The 22,131-nt window shown below is 47.5% G+C and overlaps 1 long non-coding RNA gene across 5 annotated transcripts in view; it reads left to right on the forward strand.

The window, feature by feature from the left end:
• Positions 1-22,131, forward strand: part of LOC113603825 (uncharacterized) — a 43,084-nt gene that overhangs the window by 4,450 nt on the left and 16,503 nt on the right. For 4 of the 5 annotated variants that reach the window (XR_008293186.1, XR_008293188.1, XR_003425551.2 and 1 more), the window contains exons 2-4: positions 442-611; positions 17,039-17,121; positions 17,270-17,716. This is a non-coding gene — a long non-coding RNA (uncharacterized LOC113603825). Of the gene's footprint in view, positions 1-441; positions 612-9,175; positions 9,369-17,038; positions 17,122-17,269; positions 17,717-22,131 lie in introns of all 5 variants that reach the window. The other variant, XR_008293189.1, reaches the window with a different exon arrangement.

Here is a 22,131-nt window from a genome sequence, read left to right on the forward strand (position 1 = left end):
CAGCTCAAGTCAACAGGAGAGTTAGTGACGACCGTCTCTCATTGGCTCTGAGCTCTGAGGCCCCCAGTGACCAAGTCCCCCAGATCTTGCAGGCCGCTTAATGCCGCCTGCATTAATAAATCCCTTCTCCCGATTTCCACAGCTCAGGTCATCTGTCCCTACCGTGATCCCACATTCTGGGCAGCCTTGGGTGGTTTTAACCAGTTTGTCCCTTTCTTTTTCCATGTAAATAAATTCACAAATCATAAAAATCACTCCGGGCCAGGCCATGTGCCCTGGGGCTGGGGGAACAAGGAGACTCCGGCCGTGCCCGCCCAGAAACAGCAGTGAGGACGTGTACCCTTGTGTCTTTCTCCGGTTTCACATCTGCCCGTCTTCAACAATGTTAATAGCTCCGAAGGGTCAGGAGCTGTGTGCTTTGATTCCTTTTGTCTCCTCCAGGACTCCCGAATGGGGCTGAGCACGTGAGCCGCTAAAACTGCGTGTGGGGGAGCTAGCTCCCCATCTCATCCCGTCACATCGTGGAGGAAGGGGCGTCTGCAACAGGGGCCCTAAGGCTGGGGAAGGAGGAGATGCCTTTTGCTTCTGGAGGACGGGTGCCATGCTCAGAGGTAACTAAGTCCAGGTGTGGGTGTGGGAAAAACCTCGCTGGACTTGCCGGGGCCCGGGGTGCTTTCACGAAACCACTCCCTCCTCCCCTGTTCCCCAAAGACCCGACTCCTTGGGAGGCCGAGTGTCAGAGCCGCGTGCGTAAACTGGGTCCTTTGTCACCTGGAGTCTGAATTCCAGCGCCTCCTCGGCGGTTCCTCCCAGCCGGGTTCCAGCGGTTTTCAGGAGGCGGCCCGGCTGGCCTCACGCTGCCCGATGCTGCCTCCTGCAGGCGGTTCTGGGGCACAGCCCTCACGGCCGGGCTCTGAGCGCCTGCCGCCCAAGCCCGAACGGTGGCTTTTCATCACCTGAAGTTGTCAGGGCAGCTAATAGCCCATGAACGTGTAGAGAATGAGGCTTCTCCAAGTGAATTGGGTGTTGAAAGATACTGTGATAAATGGTGGAGGTAGCGAGGGTGACTGATGAAGATTCAAATCTGAAATGAGATGGTGGGGGTAGGGGTGAGGTGGCACAAGAAGGCACTAATGTGGACTGCGACCTTGCCATTTACATCGAGGCTCACGCCAATCTGAGAGGCAGGTGTTCTGAGCCCCTGCTTAATGAATGATGGAATCGAGTCTTAGAAAGGTTAAGTAACATGACCACGGTTACACAACAAGTAAATGGCGGGGCCAGGGTCTGAACTCAGTGACCCCATAGCTCTGTGACATCTGCTGTCCCATCACCCCATGCTAAGAGAGCAGAAGCCTGCCCAGGAGGAAGATCTCTTTATCTATGGTGTGAACGGGGTTCTTTGGAATGAAGATGAAATGTTAACAGCATTCTCTTCACTAAGAGTTTTAGCCATAGCCTCTGTGATGGGATTTTAGGGATGCTGGGGAGATCTCCCCACCTGAAAACATCCCCCAACTTGCCCGTCACGTCACGTTGCCCAGAATTTCACTATAGGAGAGTCATTCCCTTGATTAGCATTGGCTGCACGGTACTCTCTTATTAACTGAAAACGTGATTCCTGGTGGCGGGGGGGGGGGGGGGGGGGGCTGGGGGGGAGGGGGTGGTGGCGGTGGAGGGTGTCACATGTTAAGCCCTTACATCTTACCTCAGTGGGGATTAGCTTGTCATTGTTTTATCCCTGTGATAGAGAATTGAAGGTGTGGGGAAAGTGGAGAACAAGAATATCTTTGTCCCCAACTACGTGCTTCATCTTCTCCCCCCATTATGCTTCTTTCTTTGACATCACATGGGCCCAGCCATCTTCAAGGTGTCTGTCACTCCTCCATCTAATTGGTCATGCAGTTGAACCTGGCTTACCTCTAAGTGGTGCTTGACTCTTTTCCTGTGCACACCCCCCCAAGTTGATCTCTGGTCAGATTGTTTCTGGCTTGTTCCTGGCTCTGGGCCTTTAATTGAACCTGGGGCAGCAGTAGAAGAGAGCTTTCTAGAATGCAAATCTGATAATGCTGCACCTCCTCTTAAGACCTTCCTCATTGCTTAAGGAGTGCAGACTCCTTAGTATTTTCTACCAGCCCCTCAGGACCTCAGTGCTACCCCTCTCTCTAGCACCAGTTCTGTCTCATCTCTGTACATTCCTCCTCCATCCCATATCTGCTTCATTATCAAACACTTTTCCTTTGTTACCTCGAATGTTCATTCACATCTTCATGCCTTTGTCCACGCTTTGTTTTTGTCCGGAAAGCCTTTCCTCTTCGGTGGTCTCAGCTGGCCACTTCCTGGTGAAGCCATCCCTGATTCTCACCCCCAACCCCCCAGGAGGAGGTGTTTTTATGTCTGTGTCTCCTCCGTGAAGCCTGGATACATAAATGAACGAGTGAATGAGTAAATGGAGTCAGCTGATGAGTGGCCTGTCCGTTTCAAAGGATTTTTGAAATGAATACAAACCGTGGCTGCATTTGTGAATGTTGCCATGATGCATGGAACGTGTATGTGTGTGCATTGGTGGGCTACAATGGCTCTGTTATGATAAGTGATTTGATGGGCCTTGAACTTACACAAGCAGAATAGTTTCAGAACATTGCCATGGAGACAGATGAGGCCTCAAGCAGCAGGGTACCACTTAGGCAGTGACAGATTTTACAGAAAATGGACTTAGATACACCTTTCTTGTCAAAAAAAATCCCCCAGCTAATGGGAAGAGTGCTTCAAGGCAGAATGAAACCTTGCACCCCAACGAATAAAAAGCCCCTGAAGTTAGGAAAACAGGAAGTAACAGGGTAGGAAGAAGGTAAATTCTTAACGATAGACCTAGAGCAAAAGACCAAAAAAAGAGAGTGAGGAGGATGAAGCCCTACCATGATGTTGGAGTTCCAGATGTTATCAGAAAATGAACAGAGGAAGAAGATGTTTCAAATATATAATTACGTTAAAGAATATGAGGAAGGAATCCTGTTGTGCGGTGTGATGAGATATCACAGAGAATATTCAGGACTGGAGAAAACTTGTCCCTGGGGCTTTGGCAAGTTATTAACCATTTATGACATAACTAGAGCTAACATCTTCCAATTCTCCCTAATCTGTAGAGAATGACCTTTCCTGCCTGGTCGAAATGTGTTCATTCAAGGACTAGTTCAAATGACGCCTCTGCGAGTAAAGCCTTTCCTGAGTCTCCAGGCAGGGCTAACAACTTTCTCGATGTGGCTCCTCGGGGCTGCTCTTCCCTCTGTTTATTGCACCCACCACTCTGACAGTTGCCAAATGATTGTTTCCTATTTCCATCATTCCTTCTCCTTCTGTTAATTGGCAGGTTACTCTAATAAGGAGCTTTCCCATTTTCTGTGTTTGTTTATAGATTTATTTTAGTAAGGGCTCTCATTTTATTCAGTAGATTGTATTCCATTGCCAACCTTGTTTATCTTGATACTCTGACCGTCTCAGACATGGCCAGTGTTCCTTCCAGGATGCTCCCACATCCTTCTGACACGCCCCCGTCATCTCAGCACTTGTTGGCAGTCTGATACAACAACATGACTCAGATTCATCTTGTACTTTTCCTGCTGCAGCCTGGATTACCCCTTTCCCCAGGAAGAACTGCTTCCTTTCAGTGGAGGATGGTGTTTAGGAATCAAGATCTGGCCACCTAGTGTGTTTATTGTTAGTGGGGTGTCATTGCTTCTAGACCCTTTTGGTGGAGGGAGCTAGGAAATACATGTATGTATATGCACAAATATGTATATACACACACTGGAACCTGTGGCTATTTCTATATAGCCCTGTATTTATATACTTAAAAAAATAAGCTGATGTTTATACATCCAATTCCATTCCATGTTCATGGTTCTTTATAGTTCTCTCCCTCTTTATGTTTGCAATTCCTTTCTCAACCTGGCTCTCATTATCCTCAATGTGTACCTGTTTGCTCAATACGATTACTTATTTGCTTAATACAATCAATCTCCCAATCATACCAGCTGTATCTTTTACCTCCACTCCCTGCCCCCACCCTCCAGCATCCTGTGTCCTTGGGCACCAGTAGGTATGCCATCAAAGGGCCTCCACAGGGAAGCCCTCTCCTGCTGTCAGTACCTGGTGGGGCCATGGTGCCGACTATTCCATGCCAGAAAGGGAAGAGGAAAGGAAGGAAAAGGAAGAAAAAGTCTGTGCTGATTGCTTTAACTGAAAGCTAAAAGGAGGGAAAAAGAGATGCCATTTCACCTAATCAGCAAGTGCTTTATCAACTATTGATTAGTAAGAAAGCACGGATGGATGCATATGGCATGTATGAACTGGTAATAGATTTTGCTTTAATAAATCATCCAATTATTTATGTTTAAACACATTGTTGTTGTCCCTGTCTTCACAAATGCCATATAACCTTGTAGATGGAGTGGAAAACGTAAAATAGCACTGATAGGTCAAAGAAACGTCCAAAGGGCAATTCACAGTTGGTACAGACCTCAAGATAGGGACTTCTCTTAGAATTCTGTAGACAAAGTTAAAAAAAAATTATCCTCTAAAGTTGAAACCCACAACAATCAACTTCAAATGAAGTAAGATTAACAACCTTTGGGCGGAATCATCTTGGAAGATAACTTGTAATTGTCTACTGGATACAACCAGGGTGCTTTCCAAATCTCCGCCAAAGAGACTGGAGACCCTTCCAAAACCCATCTGTGTAGTTACTCATTTACCACCAGTCATGTTGATGTCTACCGGGTTTCTTCTCTGCAAAGGTATCATTTCTCTCTTTGGAATTCTGTGTTAGTCTGCTAACTGCTGGGGGATATAACAGGGAAGAAAACACAGTCCTCATGCTCGGCAAGTTCATGGTCTGATTGGAGAGACAGACCAGTAACCAGGCCATTTCAGTACATGGGCTAAGTCCCTTGAGAGGAGTGAGCACCCAGCTCTGACTTCGTGGAGGATATATGGAAAGGTTTCCCAGAAGAAGTGCCATCTAAGCTGAGATTTGAAAGACTGCTAGGAGTTAGCTAAGAGAAGGGTGTGGGAGAAAGGCAGAAAGGAGAGAATGTTATAGGATGAGGGGCCACATGTTCTAAGATCTGAAAAAATGAGAGAGCATGGAAGGCTTAGGGAGTGGCAAGTGGCTCAGTGTGGCTGGAATACCAAATTTGCAGGGGAATGGGGGATATGAGGGATATGAGACTGAGGAGCTATGTAGGGCCAGAATCATCAGAGGTCTTGGGACCCGTATTTTGGCATTGGACTTCATCCTAGAGAAAAGGAGACATCCCTCAAAGGTTTTAGGCAGGTATGTGATGTGATCATAGTCCCATTTTAGAAAACCCCTCTGGCTGTGTGCAGTGAGTTAGTCAACTTGAGGTTAAGGGCACAGTCCCCACAAGTCTGCCCTCACTTCAGACACCAGCCCCAGGTTCAGGGTCCCCAGGATCACCTTTTCTTCATAGCATCTGGCTGCAAATTCAAGGGTACTCATGACTACCCTCACAGTTGATAATCTGATATTTAGGAAAGTGTTATACTTAGGAGTACACTTTTATTATAATAAACAGATATAAATTGGACTTAGACAAGGATATAATTAATTGGAATCAGGAGGGTTCCAAACATGAAGCTTCTAGGCCCTCAGGATGCATTACTTCCCAGCATCTCTACATGAATAGGCACAAGTATTGCCAACCACGTTAGTTCATGCAAGCTTTAGTAAGGGAGCACTGTCACGGTAGAGCCCAGCTTGGGACTCGATCCTATGAATGAGCCCTAATGACTGTAGGATCACGACCTGAGCTGAAATCCAAGAGTCAGACGCTTAACCGACTTAACCGACTGAGCCACCCAGGCGCCCCTAGAGTTTTTATTGAGGCTTCATTACCTAGTCATGGTTGATTGCATAATAACTTACATGGTTGAACTTAAGCTCCAGGCTACTTCCCCTCCCTGAAGGTCAGGCTGTCACATGGCCCAAAGCCCCACCCACAATCACTTGGTTGGTCTTTCAGACTCAGCCAGCCCCACTCTGACTCATCTCATGAGCATAAATGAGGGCCCAACGTTGAATAACAAAGACACTCCTCTTGCTGTGAAAATTGCAAGTTTAGGGATTTCCTCCTAGGAACCCAGACAAAGGGTAGATCTTTAGGTGACGCCAAATTTCTTACTGTGCACTGTGGTGTGGCAGTTAGATCGGATGAGAGTTAAGTCTGAAAACAGGAAAACCAGTTAAGTGGTTGCTGCAGAAATCCAAGAAAGAGAACATGATGGCGTAGGCCCAGGAAGAACAGAGAGGATGGAAAAAAGTAAAGGGGTTTTGATACATTAAGAATAGAATGTCAGTACTTGGTGTTTGACTGGGTAAGGAGGTTGAGGGCTGGGGAGGAGACAAGGACTATGGCACAGGTGTCCTGGGCAAATAGCTGGTTTAGGGCTGCTGTTTGCCAATATCTCTTGGCTTCTTGTTTTCCGGATCAATCAGCCTAGCACGATGCTTGGCACATAATAAACATTTAGCAAATATCTGTTGAGTTAAAAAAAAAAATGAATGAATGGTCCCATCTTCCAGCAAAAGAGGAAGAGACTGCTGTAAGGGTGCAAGCCATGTTCAACACATGTTTATTGTGCCCTTCTGAACTAGGGCCACAAATTAGCTCACCCAGTTTCTGCAACTGGACATTTCCACCTTCCATGTGGGATGTGTCCTAGGATTGCTTAAGTATGTGTGTGTGTATGTGTGTAATAAGGGGAGTTTCTTTGCAAGTTGTGAATCTTATTGTTTATTTGAAAGCTGGACACACATTGTACTGTATTGGAGAGCCTTGAAGAGGGGTATGTGTTTGCCTGGAACAGAACTAGGATGAGTGTTGAGAGGAACGTTCTTTCCCCTCTCTTCATGTTTCCATACAGAGGGAGTTTGATTAGGATAATACTCTTGGCTTCTCTCTGTCCCTTCCTCTCTTCTCCCTAGTGGTTTAACAATTTAATGAGCTTGGGAAAAGGCACTGAGGGTACCTGGCTCAGTTTCTCCCTGACTCTCAGAATCTGTCTGCCTCCAGAGAGTATAGGTTATCATCAGCTTTCCGCTGGGCACTCGGCTTTGTGGAGCAGGCTCCACAGTGACTCATCCTGGAGGCAGGGTTCGGAAGCCACTCTTACTGTGTACCTAAGTCACACTTCCTGGACCAGGTTTAGTATTACTAAATTCATGGAAGAGGAATGGTATTTGTTTCACACTCTCTCCAACACTGTGCTCCCAGCAAAAGAGCGGAAGTCGCTTCCATGACCTGTACCCCGTCCCCTGCCCTGATTCCCTGGGTATTGGTTTTATGGCTCCCTTACAGCCTGAGTTCCTGTTTGCATTAGCTTGGGCCGCCATAACAAAATACTGGGGAGCGTAACAACAGAAATGCATTTTCTCACAGCTCTGGAGTCATTGGGCTTGGTTTCTGGTAAGGCCTCTCCTCCCGGCTTGCAGAGAGCCATCTTCTTGCTGGGTCCTCCGAACATGGCCTGTTTTCTGTGCACAGGCAGACAGACAGAAAGGTCACCAGGAGCTCTTCCTTTTCTTATTGGACCCCAGTTCTACGGAATCAGGGCCCCACCCTTATGACTTCACTTAACCTTAATTAATTCCTGAAAGTCTGTATCTCCAAATATATTCATATTGGGGGTTAGGATTTCAATATATGGATTTTGGTGGTGGTGGTGGGAAATGTAACAGTCCATAACACTGTTCTTTTAAAGGGCTCTCCCATCTTCTTTCATGATTAGGACATAGTTATATAGACTATATATAAATGTGAGAATTACTGGATTGTAATTTCAAACCGGTTTTAAGAACCATGAGCCCGGCGCTCAATAATTGCTGTTTGATGCCTTCAGGAATGTGATGCTTAGGTTTTGTGTAATATTGGTGTCAGTTGACTTTGGGCATAACACCAAGGGTCATGGATGATATATCGGCCCTTTGGATGATAGTATCGGCTGCACCCAGGTGCATCTGAGGAATTTTCCGATGCTAACTGGCGGGTGCTGTTTGTTATGTCGCAAAAGTCCTCCAAGACCGAATGGTTTAAAGCTGGGGGCAAAAATCACGTTTAGAAGATTGTTCCTGTCTTATTCCCATGTCATTCCTGAAAAGTTCATGCAGCTCATTATGGGTTGTTGTGGTGATAAAAGGGGTGAGTTTCTGAATTGGGAAAAATACTAGTATGTGGAAGGAAGGGCTTAAATATTTAAAACTATAAAATGTCATCAAAGTTATTCTGATCTGGGCTTTAGAAGTCACCCCGTCTTCTCTCATGATATTGGCAGGCAATGCAATGTTGATATAGCTCCAAAGAATTTGCTAGCCTCTCTGGGCAGCATCCTCTCTGTTGGAAGGCCACAGCCTTGGAATGAGAGCTCCAATGCTGGTCACAGACAGCCCATGTCTTGGGACACAGCTTTAAGGGAGGTCTCAGTGGTGCCAGGTGACAGAAGCGAGAGCAGAGGCTGTGGAGCAGGCAGAACTTAGTTCCCATTCTGCCTCTGCTGTTGTAACTTTCAGCACGTAACTTCACCTCTCCGAGCTTCTCTGAGCTGCTGTTTTCTGTTCTGTAAAATGGGAATAACACCACAGAATACCGTTATCAGGATCAAACAAGATGGTGTACTTAGGTGTGCACCATGCCTTGTTGACATTAACGTGTGAGATCCTTTCTCTCAGACCAACCTGATTGCGTTGGGAACTACAAGGCTTGGTGCCCACTTGTTAATGATGTTCCTTTTCTCCACAAGACCTGCTCTGACCTCCAGAACCCTGTGGAAGGTCTCTTCCAGACTCTCCACCTTATCACCTGCCAGGCTCATATCCTGTTTGCTGAGTGAGCTTTCTGTCTGAATCTGCATTTTACTTCCTCAGCTAGACTGGCCTCTCTTTCACAGCCTCTCTTTCATATCTGGTTTATGTTTCATTTTCGAATCCTAGCACAATGCCTCTTTGCACATAGCACTGCTCAAAAAATAGGGATTGGCTGATATTTCGCCTACTTTTGTCTCCTCAACATTGCCCCAGGGTCATGAGCTGAACTCAGACTACTACATAAGGCGTTACTACAAAGTAACAACATGTTTATTCCTTTATCTGTTTATCTAGCAGCCCAGCCATGACTCACACATCCAAATGAGGCTGCTGCCTTATAAGGAGGCACTTTGAAGGCTATTATTCCAAGGAGCCTGCCACCTCCCCAAGCATTTTTAGAACTCCTGCTTTGAATCACTACCAGTGTCAAGATGGTGAATCCTCACACCTCCTGGGAGCAGTTATTTTTGGAAACAATGAAAGTCAGGTTGGCCAAGTTTGGTAAGTATGGTCCTTCAGGGGGTGGGTGGGTGTGGAGAAGGAGGCAACCTGGGCATTTCTAATGTGTCAAGCACTTTGCATTCACTCTTATTTTATTCTTAATAACATTTCTGTGAGGCAGGTGTTATTATTACCTCCATTTTACAGACAAGGAGTCTGAGGCATAAAGTGCACATTCTCTATACAGGAATATCATGGCTTCCCCCCTCCCTGCCCCCATTACTAAGCTAGCATTAGGAGGCCAGGAAGCAGGCAGGACAGACATAGTTAAGTGACCTTTCTGCACCCAGGCAGAGATGAGGAACAGGGGCGTCTTATCTAAAGACAACAAAGCCAAGAACAGTGACATTTGAACTGGTGGGGGCGGGGAAGTTAAGGGCAATGCAGAAACCCTGGAGGAGAGGGGAAATGGGTCCATGCAAGCACCTGTAGGGCATCTCTGGGAGAGATCAGACAAGAGGGGACAGGACTGACTGGTCCAGGACTGGGGACTCATGAGCAGGGGAAGGATGGTCACCAGAATTCCTAGCTCAAGGAATTCCCTTTGTGCCTCTCTTTTTCACTTTTTAAACATGGTGTTCATGTTTGCTGACTGAAAGAAGGGCTCGAGTTCATTGTGGAAAACTTGGAAAATACAGAGGAGTATAAAGAAGATAAAAACGATCTGTAGGTGACCCCTCCTCCCCAAGATCTCAGGCTTTGGTAAGACACAGCCACTGAGCCCATCAGCACACACGAGGTTATTTATAAGCTCCTGGCTTCTCACCCACCCACTCCCCTCTCTGCTTGGGCTTGGGAGGCCTGGGGCCAGGACATTCCCTTGCAGCCTACACAGGCTGCTATATAAAGTCCTGCTCTTCTAGGGGCTGGATCAGGACGTTCCTTATCTCTTTGCAGCAGGGTTCTGATAATGCGCCCAGCTGGCTGGCACTCTGAGCCGAGCCTGGGCTCTGGCTGCTGCTACTGGGGCCTCCAGCCCCCGCATGGTTGTCTGTGCTGGTTCCCGCTGAGACTTGGCCAAAGACACTAACTGAAACCTTCAATGTAGCAAGTTGTTTGCTCGTTGCATTAAAGGGCAGTTGCCAGACAGCTGAGTTGAACTGGATGGGTTTGGCATGAGTGACGGGTGTGTCCAGCACATGCAAGATCCATGGTCAGTGTCCCCCTCCTGAAGCAGCTGTGCCTAACCCCCACTCTCCCAGCCCCCGCCCTGATTTCCCTCTCCTTCCTCTTCATTAGTGCTTGGCTCAGAATTTTCTTCTTCCATATGGCTTCTGCAGGCAAAGGCCTTCCGTGGCTGGTGGCCTGCCTGTCTCTGTTCCAGAATTCCGGGCTGGACTTCTCCCTAATCGATGGTGGACCATAGCAAACGTCCTCTCTCTGCCTGGAAAATACGTTTTGCCAAAGGAAGTAGAACCATCTTATTGCTACAAGTTGGGGCAGAGGGGAGTCAAGAGAGACATCCTGAAAAAATGCATAGGCTTTTGCATTTGCATTTGCGTAGAAGGTGGAGGAGAGACTGCAAAGTATTCCCTAAGCTGAGAAGGCACTTTGAGACTGAAAACACGAAAGGAGGCCACGCCATACAGTTGATATAGACTTTTATTCAGGGTAACTTACTGATGGGGGTGAGGGGGCCGGGGAATCAGGCAGATGGTGATCCGGCTGCAGAGTTATTCTCTGCGAAATCTGGACCTTAATCTACAGGTTTTATAGAACGAGGGAATGTGCCGAAGGACACTGTAGTGAGACCAAAGGGTTTGCATGCACCTAATTGACATCTAACATTTAATTAGATCTCACGGCACCACCTGTGTATCAAGAAAGAGATACGTTACCTTGAGCAAACTTACAGAGGGCCAAAGCTAGCCTCCCTCCATCTCAGCCTTGGTAGGCATTTTAAGGCATGTATATTAATCTCCTAGGGGCCCTGGAACACATGGAGGGGGGGCGGGGTCAGTGAACAAGATAGAGGGTAAAGATGGGCTCAGTAGTGTTTGCTTTCCTATAGTGTTGAATCAGACACAACCAGTGTGAAATCCTAGCTCCTTCGCTTAAAAGGATGTGTGATCTTAAGCAAGTTATGTATCTCCTTTGAGGCTGAGTTTTCTCATCTTTAAGATGTAGAGTATGATATCTCTAAGAACTCCTGCAAAAATGAAATAAGAGGTCATGTATAAAACACGGGAAACATATTTTAGGTGGTATTATGATAGTTATTATAATTTTTGTTAATAATATTTTTATTTATGATCATTTGGATAAGAGAGAAGTGATGGCTTCTGTTTTCCCCTTTTAGATTCAACAGAGAAATTCTTGACCTTGGTTCTTAAGAAACCTGTTTAGGCAAAAAAGATACATGTTTCCATTGATATTTAAATGAGGTTTTTCAAGTTCTGAGAGAATCCTCTTTTTTTTTTTTTACACTTTTTTTTTGAGAGAGAGGGAGAATGTGTGAGTGGGAGAGAGGCGGGGGGGGGGGGTGGGGGGAGAAAGAGAGAGAGAGAGAGAGAGAGAGAGAGAGAGAGAGAGAGAGAGAGTCTTAACCAGGCTCCACGCTCAGCCCAGAGCCCAACATGGGGCTCGATCCCACGACCATGAGATCATGACCTGAGCCAAAACCAACAGTCAGCCACTTAACCGAGTCATCCAGGTGCCCCCTTAGAGAATCCTTTCAAAGCAACATCTGGGCCCTGAGGAGGTCCTGGTTCACCTTTGTATTGGCCTGTGAGAATCAGTCAACTTTATATAAAAGGGAAAGTCATTGTACTTATGGCTTAGTCTAAATTTAGTAGCAAAACATTCCTGCTATAGGGGTGCCTGGGTGGCTCAGTTGGTTAAGCGTCTGACTTCAGCTCAGGTCATGATCTCTCTGCTGGGGAGTTCAAGCCCCACTTTAGGCTCTGAGCTGTCAGCACAGCTAACAAGCTGAAGCCTGCTTCCGATTCTGTGTCTCCCTCTCTCTCTGCCCCTCTCCTGTTCATACTGTGTCTCTTTCTCCCAGAAATAAGTAAATGTTAAAAAAATAAAAATAAAAAAACCCACATCCCTGCTGTAAGCTACAAGGGACATCACAATGGAATGATTACATATGAAATATCAATAGTGAAAATATAACTTATGAGAACATAAAAGATACAATTAAAGCAGTGTCCAGAGAAGAATGCATAGTGAGACTCTTTGTGTCAACTTGACCTGGCCATAGGATCAGGGCCCACATAGGACCCAGCTATTCTGTCAGACATTATTCTGAGTGTTTCTGTAGGGTGTTTGTGGATGAGATTAACATATGCATTGGCAAACTGAGCAAAGCAGATTGTTCTCCCCAGTATGGGTGGGCCCCATCCAATCTGTTGAAGGCTTGACTAGAATAAAAGGTGAAGAAAGAATTCTTTCTCTCTGACTGCCTGTCTTTGAGCTGGGACATCATCCTCTTCTGCCTTTGGACTTGTACTTGTACTAGAACTCACACCGCCAGTGCTCCTGGGGCTCCAGCTTGCTGTCTGCCAATCTTGGGACTTCTCAGTCTCTGTAATTGCGTGTGCCAAGTCCTTAGAATAAATTTCTTTTATATATTTCTTTTTAATTTTTTTAAATATTTATTTATTTTTGAGAGTCAGAGAGAGACAGAGCATGAGCAGGGGAAGGGCAGAGAGAGAGGGAGACACAGAATCCGAAGCAGGCTCCAGGCTCCAAGCTATCAGCACAGAGCCCAATGCGGGGCTAGAACTCACATACTGCGAGATCATGACCTGAGGGGAAGTCGGATGCTTAACTGACTGAGCCACCCAGGTGCCCCATAAATTTGTTTTATATTGATATAAATCAGTATCCTATTGATTCTGTTTCTCTGGAGAACCCTGACTAATACACATAGTCTAATAATAAATTAATAAAAAACTAAACAGGAATGAAAAATGAAATATGCATCCCACTGAAGTAGTTAGAAAAAAGGCCACAAACCTAAGGAAAGCAGAAGGAAGAAATTAATAAATGTTAAAGCAGAAATGAATAAATTATAAAACAAAATTTTTATAATTAATAAATTATAACAAGTAGCTAATAACTAAATTTAAAGCTAATTCTTTTTTTTTTTTTAGTTTATTTATTTATTTTGCCAGAGAGAGAGAGAGAAGACACATGCACATGCTTGAGCAGGTAAGGGACAGGCGGAGGAGAGGGAGAGAATCCCAAGCAGGCTCCACGCCCAGCCCAGAGCTCCACTCGGAGCTCGATGTCATGACTGTGAGATCATGACCTGAACCAAGTCAAGAGCGGGTCGCTTAACTGACTGAGCCACCCAGGCGCCCTAAAGCTAATTCTTTTAAAAAGCAATAAGATTTATAAGATTTATAAAATGTGGCTAGGGGTGCCTGGGTGACTCAGTCAATTGAGTGTCCAACTCTTGATCTCAGCTCAGGTCTTGATCTCAGGGTTATGAGTTCAAGCCCCACAGTGGGCTTCATGCTGGGTGTGAAGCCTGTATAAAAAAGGAAAAAGAAGAGAATTATAAATTGTCAGATAACTTTGTCAAGAGAAAAGAAGGAAATAGCCACAAAAAAAGAAATGCTAAGGGGATAACAACCACAGAGGAATAGAATTAAAAGAAACCTTAGAGACTATATTACTCAACTCCATGTAAATACATTTAAAAACTTGTGTTGTAAAAAAAAACCTGACGTTACTCAAAGAGAGCTCTGGCCTTTCTCCTTGGCTCCTGGGAGATAAGCTCCAGGACCTTGGAATGTCCTGCCTGATAAGAATGTCTTTCTTTACTGGGATGGGGGGGGGGGTGGGGGTGTTGGGGGGGATGGGCTCTCAGGCCACACAAAACAGTTTAACAATGTGATTCAGGACAGGAGCTTTGGGTTACATGCTATTCACTCTATCCCTGCTCGGCTGTAAACGTCAGCTCCATGGGCAGTCAGTCCCATCTTGTGGTTGAGCTCCAGGGGAAACTCTGGACACTCAGGTGAGCTTCCCTAGCTGTCACTACTCTGTATGGTTGCATGTGCCCGCTGGGGAGAGCAGTGCTGTCCGTGGGTCCATCAGGAAGGCTGGAGGCTCAGTGCTCAGAAGTTTCCTGGACTCTGCCTGGTGCATCTTGCACCTCTTTCCTTGGCTGGCGTTAATCCTTTCACTGTAATGAACTGTAACGACGAGTACAACAGCTTCCAGTGAGTTCTGTGGGTCCTTCTAGCAAACTGTCAAACCTGAGGGTGGTCTTCGGAAACCCCTAAGTTTGTAAAGCCTGATATATTGGATAGTTTTCTGAAAAAATATAATTCTCCTCAATCTGAATCAACATCATAGTCAATGACATATTCAATGTTAGTTTTGCCTTAGTTAACCTACAAATTAAAAGAAATCGCAATAAAACAAGTAGTTCATATGGAAAAAGAAGGTGAAAAGTGAATGGGAAACTAGCCCTAGATGCTATAATGCATATTATAAAGCTACAGTAATTAAAATAGTGTAGGACATCTTGCAGTTGGAACAAAATAGGAAATCCAGAAATAGACCAAAACCTATTGGGAATTTAGTTTATGATAATGGTGGCATTTCAAATCATTGGGAAAAAAGATGAATTATTCAATAAATAGTGTGGAGACAACTGAGTAGCCATCTGGAAAAAAATTAAGTTGGATCTATACCTCACTTCTTATATCAGGAAACATACCAGGAAAGTTCAGTGATTTAAATTTTTTCAAGTGCAATAAGAAACTGTGGGAGATTATGAAGCAATCTAGGCCTGAGCCTGGGTGGCTCAGACGGTTAAGTGTCCGACTTCAACTCAGGTCATGATCTCATGGTTTGTGGGTTCGAGCCCCACATCGGTCTCTGTGCTGACAGCTTGGAGCCTGGGGCCCGCTTCAGATTCTGTGTCTCCCTCTCTCTCTGCCCCTCCCCCACTCACACTCCCTCTCTCTCAAAAATAAATAAACATTAAAAAAAGAAGTAATCTAATAACTATTTTGGAATGGGGAAGAAGTTTCAAAGTATGACATAAGATACAAAAGTCATAAGGAAAAAAATGGATAACTTCTACTGCATTAAAAATTATGTATGGAAAGCCAGCAAGCAAATTCTACAGAGGAATGCTAAACCAGGAAAAATATGGTGATACATAATAATACATATAAAGACCTTTCACTAGTCAATAAGAAAAATGACCATATAATAAGAAAATAGGCAAAAGATACGAACAGAGAGTTCACAGAAAAGGAAACAAATGATTTTATAAAAGGATGCTTCATATTACGTGTAATAAGAGATATTATAAAATAAAACTACAGAGAAATAGCATTTACTGTTTTCCATGTACCAAATTGACAAAGATAAAAAAATTTATTTATACATTCTGCTGGTACAGGCCTGGGGAACAGAAAGTCTTATATGCTGCTTATGGGATGTTGAATCTGTGCAACATTTATGGATGGCAAAAAGTCACAAACATATATACCAGTTGGCTAATGTTCTGCTTCTAGGAATTTATCCTAATCACTTTTGGACAAAATAAAGTATGTACAAAGTTATTCATTGCAGCATTGTTTGTAAGAGTAAAATATTGGAAACCACCAAAATGTCCATCCAAGAAGGATCATCTGAATAAATTATGGTGCACTGAGCCAACGGAATACTATGCAACCCTGAAATAGACCAAGGAAACTCTTTATGTACTAACAGGGGAATGAGCTGCAGATCCACTAGGAAGTGAAAACGATAAGGTGTAGAACTGTTATGTGCAAAGCAGTGCATATCGTTTCCGTAAAAGAGGAAAGAAAAGAACATCCATTACAGTGAGAGCTCCTATGTGTTGTTTAAGCTCACCCCCATCCTATGAAGAAGGTACTATGATTGTGTCGTGCTCTGCAGATGGGGGTACCTGGGGTACAGAGAGGCTGCCCAAGGTCATGTATCAGTTGGTATTGGGCAGTGCTGGGTCTCAAACTCAGGCAGTCTGGCTCCAAGGTTTGTCCTCTTCCCACGTGCCATGTTTCTTTATATGGATGCATGTGCATATTTGCTTGCATATTCATAAGCGATCTCTGGTGGCTAAGGGAAAGATATGAGAGTGTATAGTGTATTTCACTGTATTCCCTTTTGTGCATTTGGCTATTGGACCATGTGGAGTATTATCTACTAATACATTTAAAACAATTACATTTCTGATTGGGAGCAGAGTTCAGGGGAGGGGATATATCGCACAGGACCCAGGTTCTCTGAGGCAGATATAAAGTTCCATCCCGGGTACCAAGAACTGAGTGTCTCTGCCTGCCATGCTGGGGAAACCACATAGCATCAGTACGACTCGAATCCCTCATGGGGCCTTCGTAACAGTGGTGGGTGGAGGTGAGCAAGGATATGCCCAGGTCTTGCCTATTGGAGGGCTGAACCAGCCTGCCCTGCCTCATGCTGAGTTTGGGTCCAAGATCGCAGAGGTGGGCATCAGATGGGCATCAGGCTGGGCCCTCTACTTGGGTCTCTACTGTGATCTGAGGTGAGACATGTCTTCCCATATGCCCCCTACGACAGAAGTTTGCTTGATTTTTGCCTGAGCGCTATCAGCACTGTCTGGCCAGGCTTGCTTGACAACCTCAGGGCAGGGGGGATGGGGCAAGGTCTATTTTTGGTGATGCAGATGTTTCTGCACAGGAAAGTATCCTTGGGAACAGAGGTGGTGCTGTGCAGAGGCGAGCCTTCAGGGTTTCAAGTGCTTGGACCTCGCCCAGCTCTGGGTAAGTGGCCTGCATAGCTGTGTTGGGGCATCACCAGCAGCCAAAGAGGGAGGGGCTGTGGGGCTGGAGAGGCTCTTGCTTCCAACATCCGCTCACCCGGAGAAGATTTCCTTTCTCTGCCTGTTCCTTTCCTTTTGCCTGGGCTCAGCCGGGTGCCGGGAATTGAGATGGTGTCAGGTGACAAGAGGCCACCTTCCCCGCAGCTGGCCTCCTACTCAGGCTGTGATGAAGGAGTCAGAATACCTGCAACGGCCACACAACCACGATGACCGCAGACTCCCCAGCAACCACAATTGCAGCCACCACACTGTGGGGCCATATGACCAACATCAGCAATCGCTACGGTAAACTGCAGCAAGCACATAAGCACACAACAGCAGTCGCAACCACACCATCTGCACGACCACACAACACCCACACAAGCACCGCGACCTGCAGCAACCACTGCGTCAGTGGCCATTTATCAACTCTGTCTCATGTTCCGACTTGAGACCCGGAAAGGGAGGTCTGCCATGCCTCCCGAGACAGATCAGCAGAGACCTGGGAGGCTTCTCGGACCTTTGGGTGGGAATGAGCCGGTGGGAACTTGGATCAGGTGAGTGGGGTTTATGACGTGGCCTCCTCTGTCTCTGAGGGGAGGTGTGGCCCCTTGAGGACTTCCAAGTCAACTTGGCTCTAAGCCCTAGAGAAGGGGGCATCTTTCTCACTCCCTTTCCTGAAAGACGGGGGCACCTGTCTTATTTTCCTTCCTGGGGACCCCCTGTGATGCTCAGTGCTGAACTCTGAGCATAAATGGTACTTTCTGATTGGAGGGGATGGGACCAAGCAGCCAGCTTTCCTCTCATTACGGCGTCCTATTTCCCATGCATCACTGGAAGGAGTGGGCCTCTGGTCATTTGAAAACCAGTCTCCGCGAGGGGGATGGAGGCAGCAAGTTCTTGACCAGAACCTGCCACATACCATCAGCACAATCCCATAGAAAGCCTCTTTTTTTTTTTTAAGTTTATTTTTAAACTTTTTTTTTCAACGTTTATTTATTTTTGGGACAGAGAGAGACAGAGCATGAACGGGCGAGGGGCAGAGAGAGAGGGAGACACAGAATCGGAAACAGGCTCCAGGCTCTGAGCCATCAGCCCAGAGCCCGACGCGGGGCTCCAACTCACGGACCGCGAGATCGTGACCTGGCTGAAGTCGGACGCTTAACCGACTGCGCCACCCAGGCGCCCCATTAAGTTTATTTTTGAGAGAGAGAGAGACAGAAAGAGAGAGAGAGACAGAGACAGAGCATGAGCTGGGAAGCAGCCAGAGAGAGAGGGAGACACAGAATCTGAAGCAGGCTCCAGGATCCGAGCTGTCAGCACAGAGCCCCATGAGGGGCTCGAACTCATGAGAGGTGAGATCATGACCTGAGCCGAAGCCGGATGCTTAACCGACTGAGCCACCCAGGCTCCCGAGAGTCTCTGTTCTATACAGCCCAGCACTGGTGCTGGCTGTCCAGCTCAGTGAAAGGCATGGTCGAGATAGGACTGTGCACAGAGAAACTATTCAGACTCTCAAGGCAGCTGGTGCCCTGATGGAGGGAGTGCCACTGACAGCCACGGCCACAGTGCCTGGGGAGGGGCACGCTGATGCTTGGGGCTCTGAGGAAGGCTTCCCAGAGAAGGTAGAGCTTGATCCTGCTGTAAAGGAAGGATTTCACTCACCCAATAGAGAGAAAGAGAAGGCATTCCAGGAAGGGGAACAACATGAGCAAAAGCCCAGAGGCCTTATGAAATTTGGTGGAGTCACTGAGTGGTGGGAGGTAGGAGGGCAGGAAGGAGGAGGTAGGAAGGCGGAGGAGGTCAGAGGCTGAAGGGGGAGCATCTTGGGATGCGCAGTCCTGTGGGCAATGGAGACACTGAAGGTTTTTCTGAGAGATGGGCAGCAACATATACCAGGCAGCATCCCAGGATGACTTTTTAGCGGCCCTGTGTGGGCAGCTAGCGTATTGTGCTTAAGGGTGTTCTGGGAGAAACAAGTTAGGTGCAGTGAGAGGCTGGGACTGGGACTCAGTATCCCCAGTGGGAGTGGAAGGTAGGGTAGGAGTGGGCAGGAAGGACACGAGAGAATAGACAGGGTCTCACAGCAGCCTGGGTTCGGGCAGGGTGAGTCAAGGATGATGGCTCCAAGGGATGGTGTTTGGGCTGCTGAATGGGGGGTACTCAGTTCGTGGGGAGAGACGCTGTGCTTGTGCAGCGCTGGAGGTAGGGCTGTGACCGTGGGGGGAAGTCCAGGAGGCGGCTGGCTATGCAGCCCAGAAGAAAGGAGTGATGTGGGGTGCAGTTAGATGGCGACAGCTGGAAGAGAAGGGACCAGGGGTGAAAGAGTGCCAGAGAGAAAAGCAGAGGGGCGGGTAGAGAACCGGGACCCAGCTGCAGGCACAGGAGAGAGTGTGAGAGTCTGAGGCCAAGGGGAGGTGAGGGGGAACCATGGCCAGAAGCCTCAGTCTGGAGAGTGAGGCTCCAGCTGCCTGGGTGCCACAGAGGCTCCCTCTCGCTTCAGTGCCTTCCCCCCGACTGCCTTCTGCTTCATGGCAAATGTCTGCTCCCTATGTGGTCACACTTGTTTACCTGTCTGTGCGGCCCACTTCCCCAGGAGCCCTGAGAAGGCTGTACCTCTGTGTCCAGTGAAGGAAAGAACTTACCTGGCAGGTGGGACAGGCCCCGAGGTCTGGGTGATATGTGTGCCCCTGGGGATGTCTGAGTGGCAGACACTTGTCAGGAAGCAGGCCATCCCTCTTGGCCAGAATGCTCTTTCTCTCCTGGGCTGCTCGGACAGCAGCTTCCTTTTCCTAGGTACCTGCTAGGTACTGGGTGGGCACGGTGGGGCGAGTCCAGTGACAAACTGGGCACAGCCACCTCATGGTTCTTTTCGGTTTCTGCTTCCTGCTAGGGGCCCAAGATGAAATCAAGGGGGAAGAGAGAGGAAGGCGGGCAAGGCAGAGAGTTCACGTGCTAGGAGAGCCCTGAGGACCTAGATATGGCCGCAGAGGGGGAGCAGGGGTGGGAGGAAGAAGGAATTTTCAGAAGAAGAGAGCAGGAAGTAGGTTTGAGTCAGTTTGAAGTTTGAAGTCAGTCCCGAGAGGAAGCCGGGGGGACGGCAGCCTCGTGTGTGGGGTGGACAGCCCAAGCCCAGGCAGATAGGTGACAGGGAGGGACAGGGCGGGGCCAACGGAAGACCTGCAGCATCTGCTGAGGAGGTGGGGTCTGTACAATCAGCGGACTGGGAGCCACAAACCTGAGAAGGTGCTTCAGTCAACAACTGGCAGGTGACTTAGGACAAATTCCTTCTGTGAGACGGGCAGGTGGCCGACAGAGGTCCCACCGAAAACTCAGGCGTTCCTCTGGGTAGTGGCTAAGGACCTGAGTGCCCAGGACCCTGAGCTGGCAGGGATGGCATGGATGCGGGTGTATGTGGGCGGCAGAGAGCGGAGCAATGGCCAGAGGCCTCGGGCTGCTGGGGGCCTGCCTAATGAGGTGCGAGTTGGGGGAGTTGGGGACGTGTGAAGAAGGGCCAGCTCAGGATTTAGAGAACCCTGGGACAGAAGTGGGGGTGGGGAGAGGGAGAGAGGGAGCAAAGAGAGAGGGAGGGGGCAGAGGGGAGGAGGGGGAAGTGCTTTCTAGACCCCAGGGGATGAGGTTTCACAGATCGTATGTCGTCTGGGTCATTTCCTTGTGAGGCCGTGCACAGGAGGAACCGAACTGTTTCCCCACACCACCCTTATTCTAGGCTGCTGGCCTTAACTCTGTCCATGCCAAGGGAAGAGACAACTCCCCTCCTCCACTCGGGGAGATTGTTAGTTTTGCTGACAAATGCTCTATGCTTCCTCTTTTCTGATTTCAGAGAAGAGGACACTTTTCCTTAAAGGAAAGGGGAACCAGTTCCTGAAGGTGTCAGAACAGTAGCCAGTGAGGTTTGCCAAAGCACTGGTCCTGGCGGTTGAAGAGGCTGATAAGTCCCTGTCACCACATTCAGCAAGAACGTTTTCCTTCGTCTTACCCACCTCTAGGCCATTGGTTCTCAGCTCTGGTTGAACGACAGTACTTTTTTTTTTTTTTTTAAATCTTATTGCCCAGGTAGCACCTGAGATCAATGGAATGCAAATCTTGAGGGGAAGACATTGGTATCTTTGAAAGCTCCTCAGGAGATTTCTGGGTGCAGCCAGGCTTGGGGGCCTCAGTCCGAGTGTGTGGTTGTTTCCTGTAAATGCCTCTTTGTTTACAGCTTGAATACCCAGTCCAGGGGTGCCTGGGTGGCTCAGTCGGTTGAGCATCTGACTTCGGCTCAGGTCATAATCTCACGGTTTGTGAGTTCGAGCCCCGCACGGGGCTTGCCGCACGGAGCCCACTTCGGATCCTCTATCCCCCTCGCTCTCTGCCCCTTCCCCACTTGTGCTCTCTTTCAAAAATAAATAAAACATCAAACAACAACAACAACAAAAAACCCAGACACACAAAAAGAAATCCAGTCCAGGCTAAAAGCTGGGCAGGTCTTCCTGATATTATAGTGTTTAAAATGGAGCAAACTCAGGGGGCCTAGAACGAAGGAGAGTAGGGCAAAGGGGCATCGCCAGCATGAAATACTTGAGAATTAAATTGCCTCCCCCTCCTGCCTGCCAAACAGCTGTTTGTTTCTGGCACAGGCCCCCTATTCTTATTCCTAAGGGTCAGTAAAACCCATCTATACCTGCCTTCTTGCTTCTTTGGCTGCCTCCCTATCTTTGTACAGACCCAGACTGTTATGCATGTGTCTTAGTCAGCTTGAGCTGCTATAACAAAATACCATAGAGGAGGTGGCTTGAACAGTGGACATTTATTTCTGACAGCTCTGGAGTCTGAGGCCAGGGTGCCAGCATGTTTGGATTCTGGTGAGAGCCCTCTTCCTGGTTTGCAGATGGTTACCTTCTTACTATATCCTCACATGGCATAGAGAGGAAGCACTGGGGTCTCTTCCTCTTCTGATCAGGTCACA

Source organism: Acinonyx jubatus, chromosome E4, assembly GCF_027475565.1.
Source record: "Acinonyx jubatus isolate Ajub_Pintada_27869175 chromosome E4, VMU_Ajub_asm_v1.0, whole genome shotgun sequence".
NCBI classification, from domain to species: domain Eukaryota; kingdom Metazoa; phylum Chordata; class Mammalia; order Carnivora; family Felidae; genus Acinonyx; species Acinonyx jubatus.